Here is a 19777-nt window from a genome sequence, read left to right on the forward strand (position 1 = left end):
AATTGTCACCCAGGTTTTAGATGGGACACATGGATTATTAGCATTTTAGTGGTGATAACAGATCCCTCTAACCACTGAATGGTATCCTATCCTACCTGAGAGGCAGGTTAAAGGTAGGTAGTTGGTAGACACCCACCTGACAAGTGAACCTTTCAAGCCACACGTTATCAGGCAAACAAGCAAGCGAACAAACAAAACCCCAAATGTCACCATGTCCTTTAGAGAGGTGTTCAAATGGTGTTGTTTGTTGAAGATAACCCAGGCAACTGTTTGTATTATCATTTAATTGAACTCAGACCTTTTGCTGGAATCTTGGAATGACCAGATGCCTTCTATTGGCTGTCTCTAAGCTGTCAACAACATGGCCGCCATGCAATGTTGGCTTCCCAAGTTCCCAGGTGGGTAACAAACAACAGTATCATCTTCCTAGACATGTTCCTTAGGCCTTCCCCACTTAGGACCAAAGCTATAGCTTTTAGTGTCTAGTATCCCTGTGGGATTCTGTGTATCCTAAGACCAGGAACCATTAGTATCATCCAACCTGCCTGACTGAAAATGAGAATGTATATTCATAAGCCTTCCAAAGACAAACGCTGTGCTCGTTGGGACTATCCACCTAAGGAGGAGACACAAAGAGTCTCCAAGGATTAATGAGCTTACTCAGACATATCAGAGTGTCACAACGGGAACACAACTAGCTACTGTCACAGATGAGGAGGAAGAGGAGGAGGAGGAGGCAAGCTATGAATGATAGTATGAGGAAGGCTGCAAAGGCTCAACAACTCTTGGATATGAGGAGCAGTAAAGAGGATAACATTAGGCCAAGGCTGGTATCTTCGGATGCGTTTTCTGTGTGGTGGATGCTGCAATTCTACCAGAGTCTTCCATGATAGTTCTCTCTGACAGACACAAGTGCGTGAGATCCCCTCTTTACAACCTGCTGTAGTTTGGTTTTGCAGCTAGGATTTAACACGAGCCACTCCATTTTGACTCTGACAATCTTAAAGAGGAAAAAAAAAGTCTTAAATGTATATGAAAATACATGCACGTATCATTTTCGGACATCTTTAAACATTAAAAGCTCTGCACACATGAAGCTGTTGGCCACATCACTTAATTCTATTTTGAGCTCTTTCAGTGCTTAATGACAGAACTACTGTGTTCCACTGAGCCACAACTCAAGCCCCATGTGAGCCGTTTAACAAGCAAACCAAGTATGTTGGCTGGGTGAAGACGAACAGAGCTAGAAACAGCACGCATGCGATGGCACTGGGTTAGAGAGCTATGCAGATACCAAGGAGGAAACTGAAACAATTCTCTGCTCTTCAAAGAGTGGCAGTGATGCTTCAAGCACAGACTGCATTTTCAGATGTTTAGCACCCTCAATGCATAGAGTCTGAGCTAAGGTCACACGGATGTTTGCAGCCTCCCAACTGTCCTTGTGCTGAGCAGTGGCCACGCAGTAGGTGCTTATATAACCAAACAGAAGGGACTCTGGCTTGGATTTTGAGTTTCTCTGCCAGACCCAGGTGTTAAAGGCTTGGACTTCCGCAAGCCTTTGCGGAAGGTAGGTAGGAAAGCCCTTAAGAGTGGGGACTAGTGGCAGATCCCAGACTCTTCCTCCTCATCTCTTCTGTATCCCAGTCATAATATGTACTATAGTGAGAATTTTGGTTTCTTAAGAAAACGAGTTGTGTTACGTGAATATGTTTTTGTTTTAATCCCAGGTGTGGGGCATGGGGCTGCTTCAGATTGTCCATACCCACTGACTGTGATTGTCTCATGCTTTAGGAGGGATGTGATTTTTGCCAGCTGCAGATAGTTTAACTCTGGGGACTCAGGAGAGGGTATAAATGGGAGAGCCTAGAGAAGGCCTGCGCTGGCTACTGCTGCCCCCAACTGCTGCCCCCAGTGCTGCCCCCAACTGCTGCCCCCCCAATGCTGCCCCCAACTGCTGCCCCCCACTGCTGCTGCGTCTGCTATTGCTGGCCTCCTAGTTTGCTGGGTTGCTGGATATTCTGACGATTAGACTTGTCCCTAGAAACCTGATGTCCCTGATCAGCAAGAAGTAGTCTAAAGAAATCTATGCCCCCTCCCATTTTTCTCTACCATCTTTCTCTCCTACCTAGTGTTGGGGTGTGGGAAGAGATTACAGTGGAATAAGGTTTGGAAGGGTGGTAGATACAAGAACCCAACGAAGTAGCCAAAACAATACCTCTACCATGTGCTGTCTTGCCACAGATCCAAAAGCAATGAACCCATATAGCCATAAATCCTCTAAATCTGCGATTCATAATAACCTTCCTTCTTTATAATCTGACTACCTTTTTTATTACAGTGATAGAAAGCTGACTGCTACACCTTCAGCTTCCACAATGCCAGCCCCACTCAATTAGGACTCAGGAGTAAATTGGAGTCACTTTTTCTACCACTCAGTTACGCTTCCATGATATAATTCCAACCTAGGTACCTCTCAATTAAGAGCAAAAAGACAGGTCCTATTGACTAGCATCAGAATAGAGCATGTGTAATAAAATATGCCTCAGCGAAGGCCAAGGTAGCTGGGAGTTTTGCATATGCTCCTGTAGAGGGCAATTAAGCTAATGATTTGCTATTCCTTGTTTTGTTTTTACTAACTTAAAATTAAATTATTATTATTATTATTATTATTATTATTATTATTATTGTGTGTTTGTGTGCACATACATGGCATGCACACACACATTTGTGATGTATATATGCAAGTTCAGGCACACACAACCACTTCATACATGTGGAAATCAAAGGGCAACTTTGTGGGGTCTGCCCATCCACTTTTACATGAGTTCCAAAGATCAAACTCAGCTCAGCAGGGTGTGAAGCAGGTACCTTTACTCACTGAGCCATCTCACTGGTCCTGTCTGATTTTAGAGACAGGGTCCCACTGGCCTGAAACTCACTAGGCAGCCCAGGCTGACCTCAAACTCACAGGCATCCTCCTGTCTCAGCTTCCAAAGCACTGGGCTTCTATAAGTATTGGTCGCCATACCCAGCGCTAAGTCAAGCAGGCTGTGGCAGAGGGGGCATCACTCACTATCTTTTCCCCGTGGCACAATCCAGTTCTGACCCGGTGGCCCCTCTGGTGCTCAGCTCTGGCCTATGTGATTCTTCTCTTCAGTGTCCCCCTCCCCTTGTCACCATAGCAGGGGCTCACCACGGAACACAACTTTTACCTTTTTGTCCCTGTTGTATGGCCTTGAATAAGGGATCTTGCCCACACAGAGAGACTCAGGGTCTCTTCCCTGCCCAGCAATCTTGTAAGACTCTAGAGAGATCCTTGGCAATTTTTCATTTGGTCACTGTATGATGTTAATATATTTGTATATATAAATATATACACACACTTATATATATATATATATATATAAATATACATATATCATGCATATATGCACACACACATATATATATGTAAATACATACATACATACATACATACATACATACATACATACTTTCTGGTCTTGAATAACAAGATGTTTTCAGAATAACAACATGGACCCTCCAAGTCTGGTCCCATGAGCTCTTCCCTGTCCCCACCACCACCCCCCAACCCCCAACAGTGGTCCTGTCTGCCTTCTGCCTGCTTATCTCACATTAAGACCAGTCTCTGATCTCGCTGGGTTTTCTTGACCAGAAGCTGGGATTGTGCCTCTGCCTGGACTCTCCACTTTGTTTTCTGGGCCAGCCTCTTGCTAGTCTTTCTGTCCCACTGAGAATGCAGCTCTCTCCCAGTGTTTAAAGGCACGTGTCATGACACAGAATAGAATTTCATTTGGCAGTGAAGAAAAAAAAAAGGGCACAGCACTGCTAGAAGCCTTAATGGGAAAGGTGGCAGCAGAATTTAAGGTCATCCTGTTTACAGAAACTCTCGGTGAGCTGCACCTACATTTGATAAAATAGGTTTCGACTAAGCTCATGAGTACTAGTTAAAGTCAGTTACTCAATTAACCTGTCTTCACGTGAGCAATTCTCCGCCCCCCACCCCCATCCCCCCACTGACTAACATCAGGAAGAGGTAACTCCCTCCCAACGACCTCTAAGAGTTAGTAAAGTTCTCACGGAAGAAAGAGCTTTGCTACCCCAGGACATTTGAACTCAGTTTTCCCTCAGACCAAATCACTGTCACCCAACACTCAGGCATAGGTTGGTGTCATCTTATCTGTTACAACTAAATATTAAATACCACTTCCTTGTAAACAGTCTCTCCATGCTCTCTAAAAGGACTCCTCTACCTTTCCCTGTACACTTTGCATTTCCTTCTCAGAATATGTAATTACATGTGTATTTATTTACTGCTCCCCTCCCCCTTCCTTTCTCCCTCCCCCCCCCCACCTCTGTACTTTCCTTCAAACCACAGGCTGCACAGGGGTGCGCCATGACTATCTTTGCTGTATTGGGAATCCATAGCACGAGACACGGGAAAGTTGCTATTGTCATGACAACAACTGGCATCATTTCTGGATGTTCCCACAGTACACAAGAAGGGTACAGAGTGCTGGTCTTGGGCTGTGGTCAAGTGCTTCTAGCAGGCGGGAGGAGCAGGGGACCTGGTTATGATAGCAATCTCTGAGCCCAGAAGTTTTCTCTTCAAGCACACGGGGATCTGTGCCACCTCCCCCCCACCCCCCAACCAAGGTTCCTATGTTGTCGCTGTCCATGACTTCCCCTAAAAGGCTAGCTCTCATGCGTGTGCTTTGGGAGCCAACATGGGCAGCCAAGGGCAACTCACCAGTGCCAGTGAAATGGGCTTCCCAAGTCCTCTGTGGCCCATCATGCCCATGCGGTGTTAGGTTCTCAGACACAGGCTCCGTCTATATAAATCTCCCCCGCCTCCACTGAGGAGATGGGGCAGGCAGGCAGTCGACTTCAACAGCTTCTCAGGGCCTGAAGAAAGAAAGCAGAGAGACTTCCAGGATTCTGGAACCAAAGGAAGTTTCTGAACTTCTGGCCTTTTCTCAGAAGGTTATGTTGAGTTCAGGGCCAAGTGTCACTCTGCTCCAAAGCTAGGGATCTCCCCCCATGAGACCTGGGGCCACAGACACTGCACACATCGGAAATGCAACATAAGTGAGAGAGGAAAAGAGGCGGGTGATGGAGGGGAATCCCAGTTTCCAACAAGACTTTACACTCTTTTCCAATCTGGGTTGATCTTGGCAAAGTCTTAGCTTGAAATGTATTTGCTCCAGCTATATTTTCCTTCTCTTCACCGCCCCCACGGTGGGATATTTAGGTGGATGCTCACTCAGGACACCTTAGCGCTCGAGTGTGCATCTAAGATTGACTAAACCAAGGCAGATCTCTCGTGTGTGATACACATCTTTAGAATCCCTGCCGTCCATCATCCTTATGTTAGGCATCCATATGTTAGGCAGACTTTTGGTCACTGTGAGAAAATACATGAGAGGGTTAACTAGCTAAAAAGAAGAAATGGATTGTTGTAGAGCATGCTTTGAGGCTTCGATCCATCGTCACTTAGGCCTGTTGCTTTGGGCCTGGGGTGGCACGGGACATCATGATAAGACGTTTGTCCACCTCGTAGTACTACTCAGGGGGCAAAACTCGAGGGAGGAAGATGCTAGGATCTCAGTGCCCAGCCATGGCCATGCCAGTGACGTATTACCTTGTTACCTTCAAAGGTTCCACTCCACAGCACCACAGGCCAGAGGCCAGCATCCACGCAGGGGCCTTTGGCGGGATAAGAACTGCTCAAGGAAGGGACTTCTGTCCCTCTCTGGAAATCTCACCAGGAGGCAGCTGTGACAGGACAGGACATTTTCTGTAGGTACCTGTCGCAATTGTTCTGCAGGAGTTCAAGTCACCCCTGACAGCCCTGCTGACTGTAGCTGGCAGGAAATTTTCCAGCAAGACTTGCATTTAATGTACGGGTGTGTGTGTGTGTGTGTCTGTGTGTCTGTGTGTGTGTGTGTGTGTGTGTGTGTGTGTGTGTGTGTGCATGGGTGTGCCCCCATGGCATGCATGTGGAAGTCAGAGCCAATCGTCTCCTTCTGTTGTGAGATCTGGAGATTGAATCAGGTTGTCAGGCTTGGCGGACAGCACTTTCCCCCACTGAGCCACCCCTCCAGTCCTGAATAAATGGTTTCTTGGGAGCACTGCACTGCAGGCAAAGCACTGCAACCCAAAGGAGTCAGCAGCGAGGGTGGCCAGTGAGGAAAATTACTACAAGCACAGCCGGGCTTAGGCTTCCACATCGTCTATGTTATGCGTGTATTTTTGGCACTCATTGATCAATGGAGAAGACTCGCAGTGACACAAAGCTGTCATGAATTCAGTCATGCTTTTAAATAGAGCCTTCTCTAATTAAATTAGATACAGAAGCATCTACATGCATTTTCGAAACATAACGAGACTACTTATATAAAGCATTCTACATTGCGTCCCCAGACAAGGCTTGGTGGGATGTCTGGATGCCTTGCAGCACGCCATTCCTGGCAAGGTGCCGACAGCTCTCATATTTTAACCCTTGGCTTGACTGTACCAAAGGGCCTAGCCTATCGGGAAGGATGCAGAAAGTATGATGACAAACCCAGATGTACCCTCAGGGACCAAAAACCAGCAGACTCCAGGGCCTTGACTGGATAGGAGGAGAAACATGAGTGATGCAGGCCCGCAGAGGTCATCACAGTGGTGTGAAGAAACCCACCACACAGGCTGAGGCTCAGGGCGGGATGTGGCTTAGTCAGGGCAGAAAGAGGTAACAGAATAGGCCAGTGGGCATGGATGGATGGAGAGGCACTGGGTATACAGCCCAGGATAGAATGACTAGAAGCATGCAGGAAATCAGGGGTCCTCGTGGATCTACAGGACAACAAAGAACACTGGGTGCAGAAAGGTTAGCAGATGGCGCCGTGTGGAATCGTGAATCTATAGAGGCTTTTGGCTTCACTCATTCAATACTGCTGAGTCTTCAAACATCTTTTCATCATCAGGACTGATTCTAGGACCTAGGGTTAGATGGGGGAGCTTAGAAAACAGAACATCAGCCAGCTGTTGACAGGGGCAAAGGAAGTAAGCAAGTTCTCTCAGAGAGCCCAAGAAGATGGCAGAAGAGTCCGGTTCCCAAAACAATATCATGGGAATGGAGCAGGGGAGAGATGGAGAGAGATGGACCAGTGCTGGAGATCACTCACTGGTATTCCAGAGGACCAGAGTTCTGTCCTCAGCATCCGTGCTGGGCAGCTCACACGGCCTTTAACTCTAGCCTCAGAAGTATCTGAGGCCTCTGGGGGCCTTGTGTACCGGCACCGTGCATGCACTCATACGTGTGCACACACGTGTGTTTAAATATTTTTAAAAATTAAAAAGAAAACGGTATAACAGGGACTCAGCACACACTCCCCAACCTCCTGAGAACTTAAGTAAGTTTTGTGTTGGGGGGTTGGGGGTGGCAGGAGAGAACTTTCCAAGTCTCCTCCTCTCTTTGTGTACTCCACTTGCAAAATGCATTCTGTGGGGCGGGGTGGGGGGGGGAAACATTAATACTTGGGACCTCACTTCCCAAAAAAGAAACTGAGAGTGGAACAGCTTTATGGGCAGAATCTTTGTGGGCTTCTCTTGATTCAAATCCTTTTTGTAATTCAGGAGCCAAAAGCTTTTCCACACCGCCCCCACAACTCAGCCTGAAGCTGCCTCTCCAGACTGGAGGCGCACTCCTAGAAACAGCCCCTCCCCGGACTCAGCAGAAAAGCTGTGAAGCTTTTGTCTGTGCCTCAGAAACAGGATGATTAATGTGAAGATGGCAATGCTTTAAAAAAAAAAAAAAAAAAAGATCCCTGAGAGCCGGGATGTTATCTAACTACACGTTTCTCCAAAATGCTTCCCACAAACTCAAAAATCCCCCACCAAACGTACCCAGTGGCACAGCGGAGGGACAGAACAATGCAGTGCAACCACACAACAGTAGTGTTTAGAATAGTAAAAAGTTCCAGTAATGGCCTAACGTCGAAACAATGCCCCGGAGCAGAAAGGGAACTCTGCCCGGAGACGAGCCTTCATGTGAGGTAATAAATAAGACTTTCAGAATGAGCAGGGAAGGCACAACCCAAGAAACCAGCAAGCACACGGTAGACTGAGAGTCCTGTCATAACTCTAATGGGCGGCACATCTTGCCAACGGCCCCCCTGAGAAAGACAGACTCTTGGCAGCAGCAGAGTTTGGTTAATTCAGGGGGGAGAATTACCAGGTGAAGTCCTTCATCTCCCTTCAGATCTATGCTTGCCCCAAAAATAGTCCTTCCAGGTAGCAATGGTTTCTACTCAAGCTAAAGTTTCCACTCAGCTCGTGTCTCAGACATACAAGCTGGGTCTGGGATCTTCCCTCATCTTTCTGCTGTCCTGGCCACTCTCAGCATGAAGTGGAATTTCCACAGGCTGGAAAGGCTGGACTGGTTCTCTCCCCTCACTTCACCCCTTCCTTCCACAACATGGGCCAAGTTCAACACATGCTGTTGATCCCGCAGGTCACCAGGCCCTGATAAGCAGAAATAACAACATGTCATCTACTTTCTACTGCACGTGGCTTTGTGCCAATGGACCATGAGATTGCGTGACCCACTCCTCCTTCCTTCTTCCCAATGGGATCCTGACCAACACCTCTCCCCACCCCGATAAACTCAGGTGACACACAGGGAATTGACCCTATCCTCCTCTATAGGTAGTGCCAGCTCTCTAAGAATCGCTCGGTTTGCTGGGGATTGGCTTAGGACCACAGGCCTATTCTAGCCGCTGTTACTAGTTTGGGGTATGCATTGGATCTATGTTGACCAAATCAACTCAGGGAGGAGTTCCTTCTCTGCTCTCTAGCCATGTAGTCAAAGAAGCATGTTTCATCTGCTGCTGTGGGTGGCCGTCTCAGAACCATGAGCAGAGAGCTGACATGTGCAGGTGGGTTGAGTGAGGAGCCCTGGAGAAGTGGAGCCAGAACCCTAATCATATTATATCAGGAGGCTGCTTGACTCAGGACTTCCTGGTGTGTGCAATAATAGATGCAATTATTTTTTAAAGCCACTTTGGATTGAATTTTGTTACTTACAGCCAAAAGCATCCCGATAGAGTGTTTTTCTGTTCTCTTCCCTCTTGTCACCATTTTCCCCTCTCCTCCTTTTCCCTTCTCTTCTCTCCCCTTCTTTTTTTTTTCATCTCCTGCCTCTCTTCCCTTCCTTCCTTCTTGTCTGTCTCTGCTCTTTATTCTAGCTGTGTGATGTGACCTTAGACTAACTAATTCTTTAGCCTCACGAGGCTTTGGGGTCTATGTGTCTAATGGAGAAGCTAGGCTAGAATAATCTGTAAGATTCTTTCAAATTTCACACACAGAGCAGAAGGCTATAGTCTTTTCAGCACATCTAGTGGTCTTCTGAAAAGGCAAGTGTCATGTTAAGGAGGTATGCCACTGAAAATGAGCTTGAACTAGCTCAAGCTGAAAGCAGAGAGTTGCCAAGGCAGTGAAAAAGATGCCTGGAGAGGACGCGAGGCAGGCTCCTGTGAACAGCAGCCTTCAAGTCAATGAGCACAGAAAATCAATGAGGCGAAAGCTGTGGACCCCTGAGAATGGACGAGGTGAAAACAAACTGACCACAAAATTGCATGATCCCTTTTACACTCAGCCAAATAGACACTGAATTGCCCATCACTCTGTGTGCCTGCTGGACCTCTCTACCTGGAGAGGATCAGGTGAAGAGGCTCCAATAGCCTCACTCATGGGAAAAGGATAGTAGAAAGTGCTGGAACCGTCAGAGAGATGGAATCCTGCTGTACAAGTCCAGGGCGACTGTCCATCTTAGAGATGTTTTTATTGGTGCATATCCACTGTGCATTGTTCTGGGTTTCATGAGAACATCTTCACATGTCTACAACATACTTTGAGCACATTTCTCCAACACTAATCCATCATTTTTTCCGTTCCATATTTATGCAGATGTTTTGCTTATTTGTAGTCTCTAGTTACTGTGTGCTATAGTCACCAAACTCTGGTTCATTTCAGAGCAGTTTTGATGCAGTAAAACAAATAAAAGCCCTCTCGTTTGCAGGCATGGAAGTGTAGCTCAGTTGGAAGGGACATGCATAGCACATCCAAGGCCCTGCATTCAATCCCTGGAATAACAAGGGGGGAAAAAAGAACTGTTTGTAGAAGCTTTCTGTCTCTACACATCTACTGCCACCAAGAAGACAGAGATGCAGCCTAAGTTGTGTGTGTGTATGTGTATGTGTGTGTGTGTGTGTGTGTGTGTGTAGGTCAGAGGACACCTAGCAGGAGTCAGCTTCTTCTGCTATGTGACCATCAAACTCATGTTGATGTAGTGGTGTCTATACTCACTAAGTCATCTTGCCAGCCCCAGATTGATTGATCGATTGATTGACTGGCTGATTGATTACTCACACCTCAGCCTCCAGAGAAGCGGGGACTGTAGCTGTGCACCGCCATTCTTTGCTGAAGCACATGAGCACAGGCAATGGAGTGGCTGTCAATTCAGGGATGAGAACAGTGGGGGCGTGGTCTTGAGATCCTAGAAAAAGCGTAATCTTCTCTCCCTTAAGTAGCAATAGTCATGAGAGCTTCGGAAGAAGCTCATTTTAGGAAAGGAAAGAATGCTTCTTAACACTGACCCTACAGAGCCTCGTGTCATATAGCAAGGCCCTACCATAAAAACCAAGTCAATGTTGCATCGATATATTTGGAAAATACATTTTAAAGATGATTTGTACAAACAAAGATTGGGAAACCTAACAAAGGTCGGGACAGGAGGAAATTGTTCCTGGAAATAATAATGGGCTGGGGACCAGAGTAGCAGCAAAATTTATATGCTAGTAGTTGTCAACTCTGGGTGACCTCCAAAGCATGTAAATGTCAACTAGGATGCTTGAACCCCACCCCAATGCATTTTTTATTCAGCTGCTCTGTGGTGGAGCTAAAGTTGTGAGGCTGTGGGAGGGGAAAGAACAACACAACCCAGCACTCACTGCTGGTCTTCAAGTGTCACGTGTTCCCCGAAGGCCCACGTGTTAAAGGGTTAGTTTTCTCCTTGGAAGTATTGGGTCTTCTGTCCATGGGATGTGCCCTTGAAAGACAGAGTGGCTCCGAGGTTAAGAGAAAGTGCTGTTCTTTTAGAGGACCTAGGTTTAGTTCCCAGCACCCAGAGCAGGCAGCTCACACCTACCTGTAACACCAGCCCTAAGGGAACCTGACCTCCTCTAGGTCTGAGAATGCCAGTACACACATGAAACTGTACAAGCAAGCACATTGTCTATATAAGTAAAATATTTAGGGATGTTTTATGTCCCTAATTTGTTAAAAAGTGGAATCCCACAAGTTAAGGCCAGTGACTCTGCTCATGTCTGCATGCTGTGGGCTCTGGAAACCAGTCAAGACCATGTAGGACACTGAGAGAACCCGGGAGCTTTCTTCAAGACTATATGCCAAGTAGGACACTGGTAGCCTGAAGTCATGGGAAAGGTTCTCAGTTCTTGAAATTGTACTTTTTAATTCCTTCACTTAATGGGACACAATAGTGTAGTAGTAGTAGTAGTAGTTGTTGTTGTTGTTGTTGTTATTGTTTGAAACTGGGTTTCCCTGTGTATCCCAGGCTTTCTTTAAACTCACAGCTCTCTTGCCTCAGCTTCCATAGTGCTGGGATTGTAGTCATACACCATCACACCCAGGTCAGTAGTATGTGTGTTCAAAGTCAGCTCATTGAATAGATGCTGCATACTGAGCCCCCCCAGCAGTGCAAGCACGGTGCTGTGCACTCAGCCTATACATCGGTTCAACTGCTTCCAGTGGTTTTATCTCTCAGAGCATCATAGGAGCCTATGGTGGACACGTAGCTTATTCTCACTACTGTACAGAAGTGGGAACTCAGGGCTGGCAGAGTAAACTTAACTCTATAAAACCACGATTGGAAAGTGGCTCTTCGAAGCACCAATTTTGAAAGAAAAAAAAAAGCACACAGAAAAGTGATTAAAGGCCCACTTATCTGATGGCCTAGAAGAGCTGCCAATGAGCCCCAAATGTATGTGCCCCACTGCAAGGCTCCAGCCATGAGTGTGCAGCCCTCACAGAATCTGATTTTCATCAGTAGTTCATCACACACCATGTGCCAGGCACCACGCCAGTGAGTTGCATGTGCATTTTTCATTTAAGTTAATAATCTGTAAACCTGTGTAGCAGGCTTTTCTTCCCCTTACACAAGCCCCTCCCCCACCGTTAACCCTTTATTTTCTCATCTTCTTTCCTGGAAATTCTTCCTTTGGCCCTCAACACAGACATTGTCTCCTCAGAAAGAGACACTGGTAGAGAAGAACTTATTTCAGGGTTCTCAAGTATTTTTGAAGACCCTTTCGGACCTTTATACTTAAAAAGAGAGTTTTTATTTTATATACATCATAGTCACTAAGGTTTCTATATAAGGAATGCAAATGACAAATCAATATTACTTCATTTAAAATAACAATAAACATCTCATTGCAAGGAAACATAAATCCTATATTCCAATGAAAAAAGACTACATTTACCTAAAAGATTATTTAAGTGGTATTGGTTTATGGTTTTGCACTTTCATAATGTCTGGTCTAAGAAGAATCTGAAGCCCAAAGCTCCTTCGCTGTGCAGCTTGCTGGGATACATTGTTTTCGTTGATGTAACTGAGGAAAATCTGGCCTTGCAGAATTGTGTGGTTAGACAAGTGAGAAATAAGTTGGCCCTTTCAGATAGTTACATATTCTTGGCTATAGACATTTCTGAAGACATTGGTGACAGTGTGAACTCTGAAAGCAACCCTGTCTAGGACTTTTTAACTATACTGCCAGACCTACACTTGGAGCAGATCTTGCACCCATTCCTGATTTTGTAACATTTTTATGCACTGGCCTTTTAGAAAACAGTGGTTCTCTGAGTTACGTTGATCTCTCAGATGTTGGCACACCTCATTACACGCAGTCAAAATCAAGCGCATTAATCTCACTACTGACCTCATCAACAAAAGCAGTAGGACTCCAGCAAGTTCATAGTGAAAGAGAAAAGTTTTCCAAAGGTTAAATTTTTACTTGGAAGATTGAATTTCATTATTGGTAACAGATATTTTCAGTTATGGCCCTCAGAATGGCAGGTTCAGTGCTTTTACTGAGAATTAAAAAGAAAGAAAGAAAGAAAGAAAGAAAGAAGAAAGAAACTTTCCAAGTCTTCCTAACAGTAATTTTTCCATCAATCATCTTTTAAGTAAAAGTAGAGTTATATGAGGAAAAACAAACAAACAAACAGCTGCTTTATCTAGTAGCTCAAATCATTCTCCAGGTGCATTTCCTAAAGATGAACTATAACATTCTGGTTTGCAACAGAAGTGCTTTCTGAATCCTTCATGCTAAAATTTAGATCTGGAATATTCTCAACAGGCCACATGGTGGAGAGTTGCTTTACAGCCCAAGGAGCTATTGGGTGGACCCTTAAGAGCAGGGGCTAGACGGAGCTTTAGGAGACTATACAAGATCTTAAATCCTTAAAGTTATGCCCTGAAAAGAGATACTGGGGCACACAGTCCTTTCCACTTGCTCTCTTTTTCATATCCGGACTACGAGGTGAGTGTATGACCCACTCCCAAAGGCCCACTGACACACCAGAAGTCCAGAAGCATCACATCTCAAATCTCTGAAACTGGAAGCCCAAATCAATCTCTTTGTAAGTTGATTACTTCCATTTTTGCTACAATACAGAACCCACTTCTGATTTGTATTCAGATTATTGTTAAATGTGTGGCAACAAATGTCAAAGTAGAACAATTATAATAACATTCTGTAATAAAAGCTGTATCTTAGCATACTTTACTTAGCCTTCCTCCTCCATAGTTGATCTGCTTATCAGTATGGATACTATGTAACAGGAGGGTAGCACTAACCAATATGGATACTAAGTAACAGGAGGGTAGCACTAACCAATATGGATACTAAGTAACAGGAGTGTGACATATAGAGTACAGGTGCGCTTGAGAATGGTTGCTCTCTTCGCGTCGCTCCACCTGGTAACTCCTAGCATGAGACTTCCATTACATGGAATTCTCTCTTTCTCACTTTAGTACCTATTTCCCACATTTGACGTAAGCTTCTTCGGATTCTAAATCTCTGGCGCTTGGCTTAGTAACTGCCACATATCTTTATATTTGAAGGTTTTGTTTTGGAAATAGGATCTCAGTATGTAGCCCAGGCTGGCCTCAAGCTCACCATGATCCCCCTGCTTCTGCCTCCTGACTATTGGCGACTACAGGCACATGGTGTCACACCTGATGGGTTAATCAGTTTTGGTTGATCAATGAATTTCCCCCTCCTTCCAAGCTCACACTAGAGGGATCGGCACTCATTCAAGTTCATGCTGAGGTCTGAAACTGAGTTTTCTGCTGACTTCTCACTAGTCACTAACAGGGGAAGATGAGTTAGATAGAAGGGTCTACAAAATAATGTTTTATGCTTAGCTACACTAAAAAAATTAAATTAAAAATAAAAATAAAGGTTTCATGTCTGTCAGACCTAAAGGATGGCTTCCTGGCTTTTTTATTTTGCTTTTGTTCAGGTCATCTGATTTTACTGTAGCAAATAACATAATTGCTCCCAGTTGGAACCCTAACCTAAGGTAGGAGTACTCTAGCCTTGGCCAGGCATGTGGATGAAGAGCAGGATCTATCCACAGCCTTCAGCAAGTTTGCCTTAATCCTTCCCTCCCTCCTCCTTGTCTCAGCCCTTGCTGCCCACAGCCTGTCACCTCTGCCCTGCTCTCAGAGCCTCCTGGGATGTAGCGGTGAATAGGTACTTAAAACTTCCCTACCCCATTTAGACACTGAAAATGTCAAGCAAAATCCTGCTCACACAAGAGCTCTCTCTCTCTCTCTCTCTCTCTCTCTCTCTCTCTCTCTCTCTCTCTCTCTCTCTCTCTCTCTCTCACCTCCCCACACCCAGAGACAGCATCTCTCAACAACTGAATGGCCTAATGGCCTAAGGTGATACTGACAGGGCCACAAAAGGACCTAATGCTTTGGCTGTGCCTCCTGCCTGGGGTCTCAGCTAATGAGGCCGCTGAGGCAGGAGGATCAGTTGAGCTCAGGAGTTGCCGATGACCTTAGAAACAGCAAGACCTAAGGAGAAAAGTAGAGAGGAGCTGAATTTAAGCAGTTCTAGTGACCAGCCCTCGAATCCGCTCACTTTCGTGGGTGCAACAGAAAGCTAGAGACCCAGATTACAATCCCAGCACTATTTACAATTATTTTTCTCAACTCAGCCCTGTAAAATGACAGAGCATGTGCCTACTCGGCCCAGCCTAGCATCAAACGATTTCTTTTTCAGAAAGGTCACCTTCAAAGGTCACAGAAGAGTGAAATCATTATCCCACCTGACTAACAGGACCTGCGTCCAGTCTCTATTCTTTACAGAAACAGACTCTAAAACAGTGGTTCTTAACCTGCCTAAAGCCATATTAAAACCCAGATATTTCCATTACAATTCATAACAGTAGAAAAATTAGTTACAACGTAGCAACTATATATATATATATATATATATATATATATATATATATATATATATATATATATATATATTTGGTTGGGCGTCACCACAACGTAAGGGACTGGATTAAAGGATCGCAGCCCTAGGAAAGTTGAGACCCACTGAATGGTTCTTTCAGCGGAGTAGCTGCCAGTCAACCCAGGCGGTCAACAACAACAGCAACAACAAAAACAAAAACAAAGAACCATAGGTTGGACCCAGCATCCTCTCCTTGGATCGGAGTTTGGGGGTGGCCTGAGTACTGGGGTGCAGAGTATCCGCAGCTCCCCGCAGGGCGACGGAGTGGGAGGGGTGAGCTGCTCCACGCGGGTTCCCTGATCCCGGTGGTTTTCCTGCGCTGGCTTCGCAGAAATCTTCAAAGGCACGAGAGGAATGAACGAGGTTACAGGGGCGCATTATCAGCCACTAGCCCCTTTCACCAACAGGACCATAATCCTCTCTTTGTGTTCACTGCGAGCGCAGCCACTTGTAATTCCTCTCCCTTTTCCAGGTCCGCCGTGGAGACCGGCCTGGCTCTTAAGTCTCTCGGTCCTGCACGGGGCAGCACCGGGCGTCTGTCGGATTCCAGTGAGGCCCTCCGCCCACACAGCCGCAGGCAGCGATTCCCACACTCTCTGCCGGAGGCTGGCGGTGCATTCAGATGAGGGAAGGAAGTGGTTCCGCCAGGGCCTAGGGCAGGCAGAGGCGAAGAAATGCCGCGCATCTGAGTCCTTCAAGGCAAACACTTTCAGGATCCTTTAAAAGTGAAAGTGGCGCTGCTCAAACAAACAAAAGCCCCTATGAATCCACACTTAGGGCGCCCAAGAGGGAAAGAACTGAGGTGAGCTCACTTTCAGATCTGCTTAGGGCTCAGGGTGCTAGAAATTGGTCCAAAATTCCCTAAGAGGAGCGGGGGGGTGGGGGGGTGGGGGGGTGGGGGGGTGGAGGATGGGAATTTCCTACTCTAGGGTGGACTCTTGGTCAGTAATGTTCCATGGGATGCTATGAGGTAAAACCGAGCAGAGGAAAAAAAACTGGTAAGGGACTTTTCTCTAGGTGCCAGGCCTGGCTGTACACTAACTGCAGATTTTAGTCTCATGCAGTTTCGAGTGTGAGATGTATGTTATTATTCATCTTTTGCAGATGACACTGGAATATGCATACATACACGTATGCACACACACACACACACACACACATATGTATGTCTACACAGAGACATCTTAGTAAGTATCTGTCATGTTCAGGACTGCACAGACACCAGCTGGGAATCCAGAACTGCACATTTCCCACATTTCCAGACCAAGTGCCCAGCCCGTAGGTTTTCAGCCAACTCAACTGAAAGGAGAAAGTCCCCAGAGCCTTCCTCCTTTTGTTCTGCAAAACAAGGCTGCTGGGCAGGCCCTTGGGAATTCACCTGATTTCAGGTGAATTCTAGCCCCACCTGACTCCCTAGGTCTTTCACCTCTCTGCGCCCCAGTTTCTTTAACAAGGCTGTTTGTGATCACTGTTGCCTTTGCAGGAATGTTGTGGAAACCGGTGTTTGTAAGCATTTTGCCAAGTAGAAAGCACTACTTTCAATTGTAACGTCAGGCTGTCGTCCTACGAGAGCAAAGGCCCTAAGCATGTCCTCTGAGAAGGCCACCTGTGTGCCTCATCACATCTCTGAGACCACAGACTGTGGAAAGTCCCCTGTCCAAGCACACTCCAGCCCCACCCCGAGGCTGTCTTCTATTACAATTTTTTTTCCCTTCAACATCTTGCTTCCCACAGGCACTTTCTTGTAACTTAGAAAGAAATTGCTAGGCATTATGTTGGGTCTCTGGTTAATAGCCTAGCTTAGGAGAGGAGAGGAATGTCTTTGTTAGGCCTGGGCACAGCTGGGGAGGCACCAGCTCTCTTCATTAGCTGCTTACCCAGGTCATGGCTATGCAGCAGTGGTTCCGAACCTTCCTAATGCTGTGATCCTTTTAATACAGTTCCTCGTGCTGTGGTGACCGCCCCCCCCACCTTACAATCATAAAATTACTTCATTTCTACGTCACAGCGGTAACTTGGCTACTGTTACAAATCATGGTGTGAATATCTGAACAGCAATGCCAGGGGGTGAGAACCACAGCGAGGCCTTTCTCAGGTTCAAAGTGCTTTTTAAAAATCCTCCATGAGGGTGTATTTCTGGACACTCTTAGGCAAAAGAAGAGGAAATGTGCACAACTCTGCACACAGCTGGCTTGGGCATCTTTGTGCGTCCTCTGCACACAGTCGAGAGCGAGCACGTCTCTGGATTCTAGAACCAGTACAGGAAGATGTAACCTAAGTTGTGGAGGTCTATGGCAGTGATTCTCAGCCTGGAGGTCACCACCCCCTCAGGAAACCCCTGTCTCCAAAAAATACTTACATTACAATTCATAACAGTAGCAACATTACAGTTACGAAACAGTAATTTGTGGTTGGTTCCACAACATGAGGAACCGTTTTAAAGTGTTGTAGCATTAGGAAGCTTGAGAGCCACCGCCATAAGGCATATTCTTGCCATGATACTGTGATGCCACAGAGCCAAGACAACGGGGAAAACGACATTGGACAGAACCTCTGGACCCATGCGTCAAAGCAAACCACTTTTTTCTGACTAGTTGTTTATCTCTGTTACTTGGTCACAGTGATGAAATGCAACTATCAGGAATGCTGCCTGAGGTGAGAATATCTACCACCTATGAACTCTGATTAAGGCCTGTTGGGAGGCTCTTTTGGAAAAATAGAATCCTCTATTTACTGTAAAAATGTAAATTCTCAAAGAAAGAATAGTTCCTTTGATTTCGCAATTCACCACATTTCCCATTTTACTTTACTAACCAGAAAACATTGGCATAAGCTTGTTTTCAGTGAAAGCATGAGATTTCATGATATATACCTCCATTCTATTTTGCAATGTGATACTGTGCAGTCCTGGCTCAATAATTTTTCTTTTATTGTACTATATATTCTAGGTGTTGTATTTGTGTCATAGAACATCAGAGGAAAATAAATAAATAAATAAATAAATAAATAAATAAATAAATAAAAATAAAGCTTTCTGAAATCTTCTCGCTAGGAACTGAGCCTTAACCAGCTACCCAAGGAGCACCTGCCTTATGTAAAGAATTCTGAACATATTTGTACAGAATTACATATCATTATGTATTAATTAATTAACTAATATCAATTACATACTTTGCTACAGAGAACTTGAGCTGCTTCAGAAGCAGAGTTTGTTGATGAAGCTGCAGCAACCAAGGGAGTTGGCTCTCTTTCTGAGCCAAGCCACGCTCCATCGACTGGTGGACACCCTGTCCTGGAGCCTCCCTGCCCTGCTCAGCGGCTTCCACTCACTCCATCCACCCCAGCCTTGGGCGTCCCATTGCTTTGTGCTCATGTCTATTTGCTTTTGCTCTCAACAGCTTCTGAAAATTTTAATGTAATTGAACGTCACTTCACTGTGACTCTGAACCCATGGTTATCTACTAAAGTGTACACACGAGAACCAAATCTATTACTTTTTGTTAACATATTTTTGTGCCAATACTTAATGTGTTATGCAAAGCGTGCTGCTATTTCTCTATTGCTGCTTATACCTTTGCATGTTTTCCCACGTCAGTACTTACCTTATATTTTCCTTAAATGGAGGTCCAATGCTGAGAAGACTAACTTAGCTAATCCTATTTATAAGTAATATAAAACAGTGTATATAAAGAATTTTGTTTCAGCCAGCTTACAAAATTTTCTCTTGGGGTTCTCAATCCAGGATACCTTCTTGGCGGAGCAGGGTCGCAATAGTCAGAGATGCGGCCGTATTTGCGGCTATCTTGGTTGTTATGTGCTAAAAAGCCTGCTTTGTTTCACAGTGCAAGACAGGAAAGTAAGTGCCGCTGTCCAAATATTTCCCATTATGATAGCAGGAGACCAGACAGACAGCACCAGGGTTGGTGCCACCTGAAGCTAAATTATCACTTAATATACATAGTGAGCAGCTGATGGCCAGAAGTGAGCATCAAGCTTCTCGCTAACATGATGAGCAATGGCCATCTGTCCCCACAAAGCCAGGCAGTGTGACCTTCAGTCCCAGGTGTTGCTAGCATCACTCTTTCCTCATGATGAAGGGCAGGAGAGAGGGAAAAATGGCCTGAAGAATTTTCTGTTATTGTCAACAACAAAGCCCTTGT

At 45.5% G+C, this 19777-nt stretch overlaps 1 long non-coding RNA gene across 1 annotated transcript in view; it reads right to left on the reverse strand.

Moving 5' to 3' along the window:
* Nucleotides 1-19777, reverse strand: part of LOC311584516 — a 50266-nt gene that overhangs the window by 18732 nt on the left and 11757 nt on the right. The window contains exon 2 of the long non-coding RNA XR_014774920.1: nt 4772-4926. This is a non-coding gene — a long non-coding RNA (uncharacterized lncRNA). The remainder of the gene's footprint in view (nt 1-4771; nt 4927-19777) is intronic.

This window comes from Acomys minous (assembly GCF_964271855.1).
Source record: "Acomys minous genome assembly, chromosome: 1".
NCBI classification, from domain to species: domain Eukaryota; kingdom Metazoa; phylum Chordata; class Mammalia; order Rodentia; family Muridae; genus Acomys; species Acomys minous.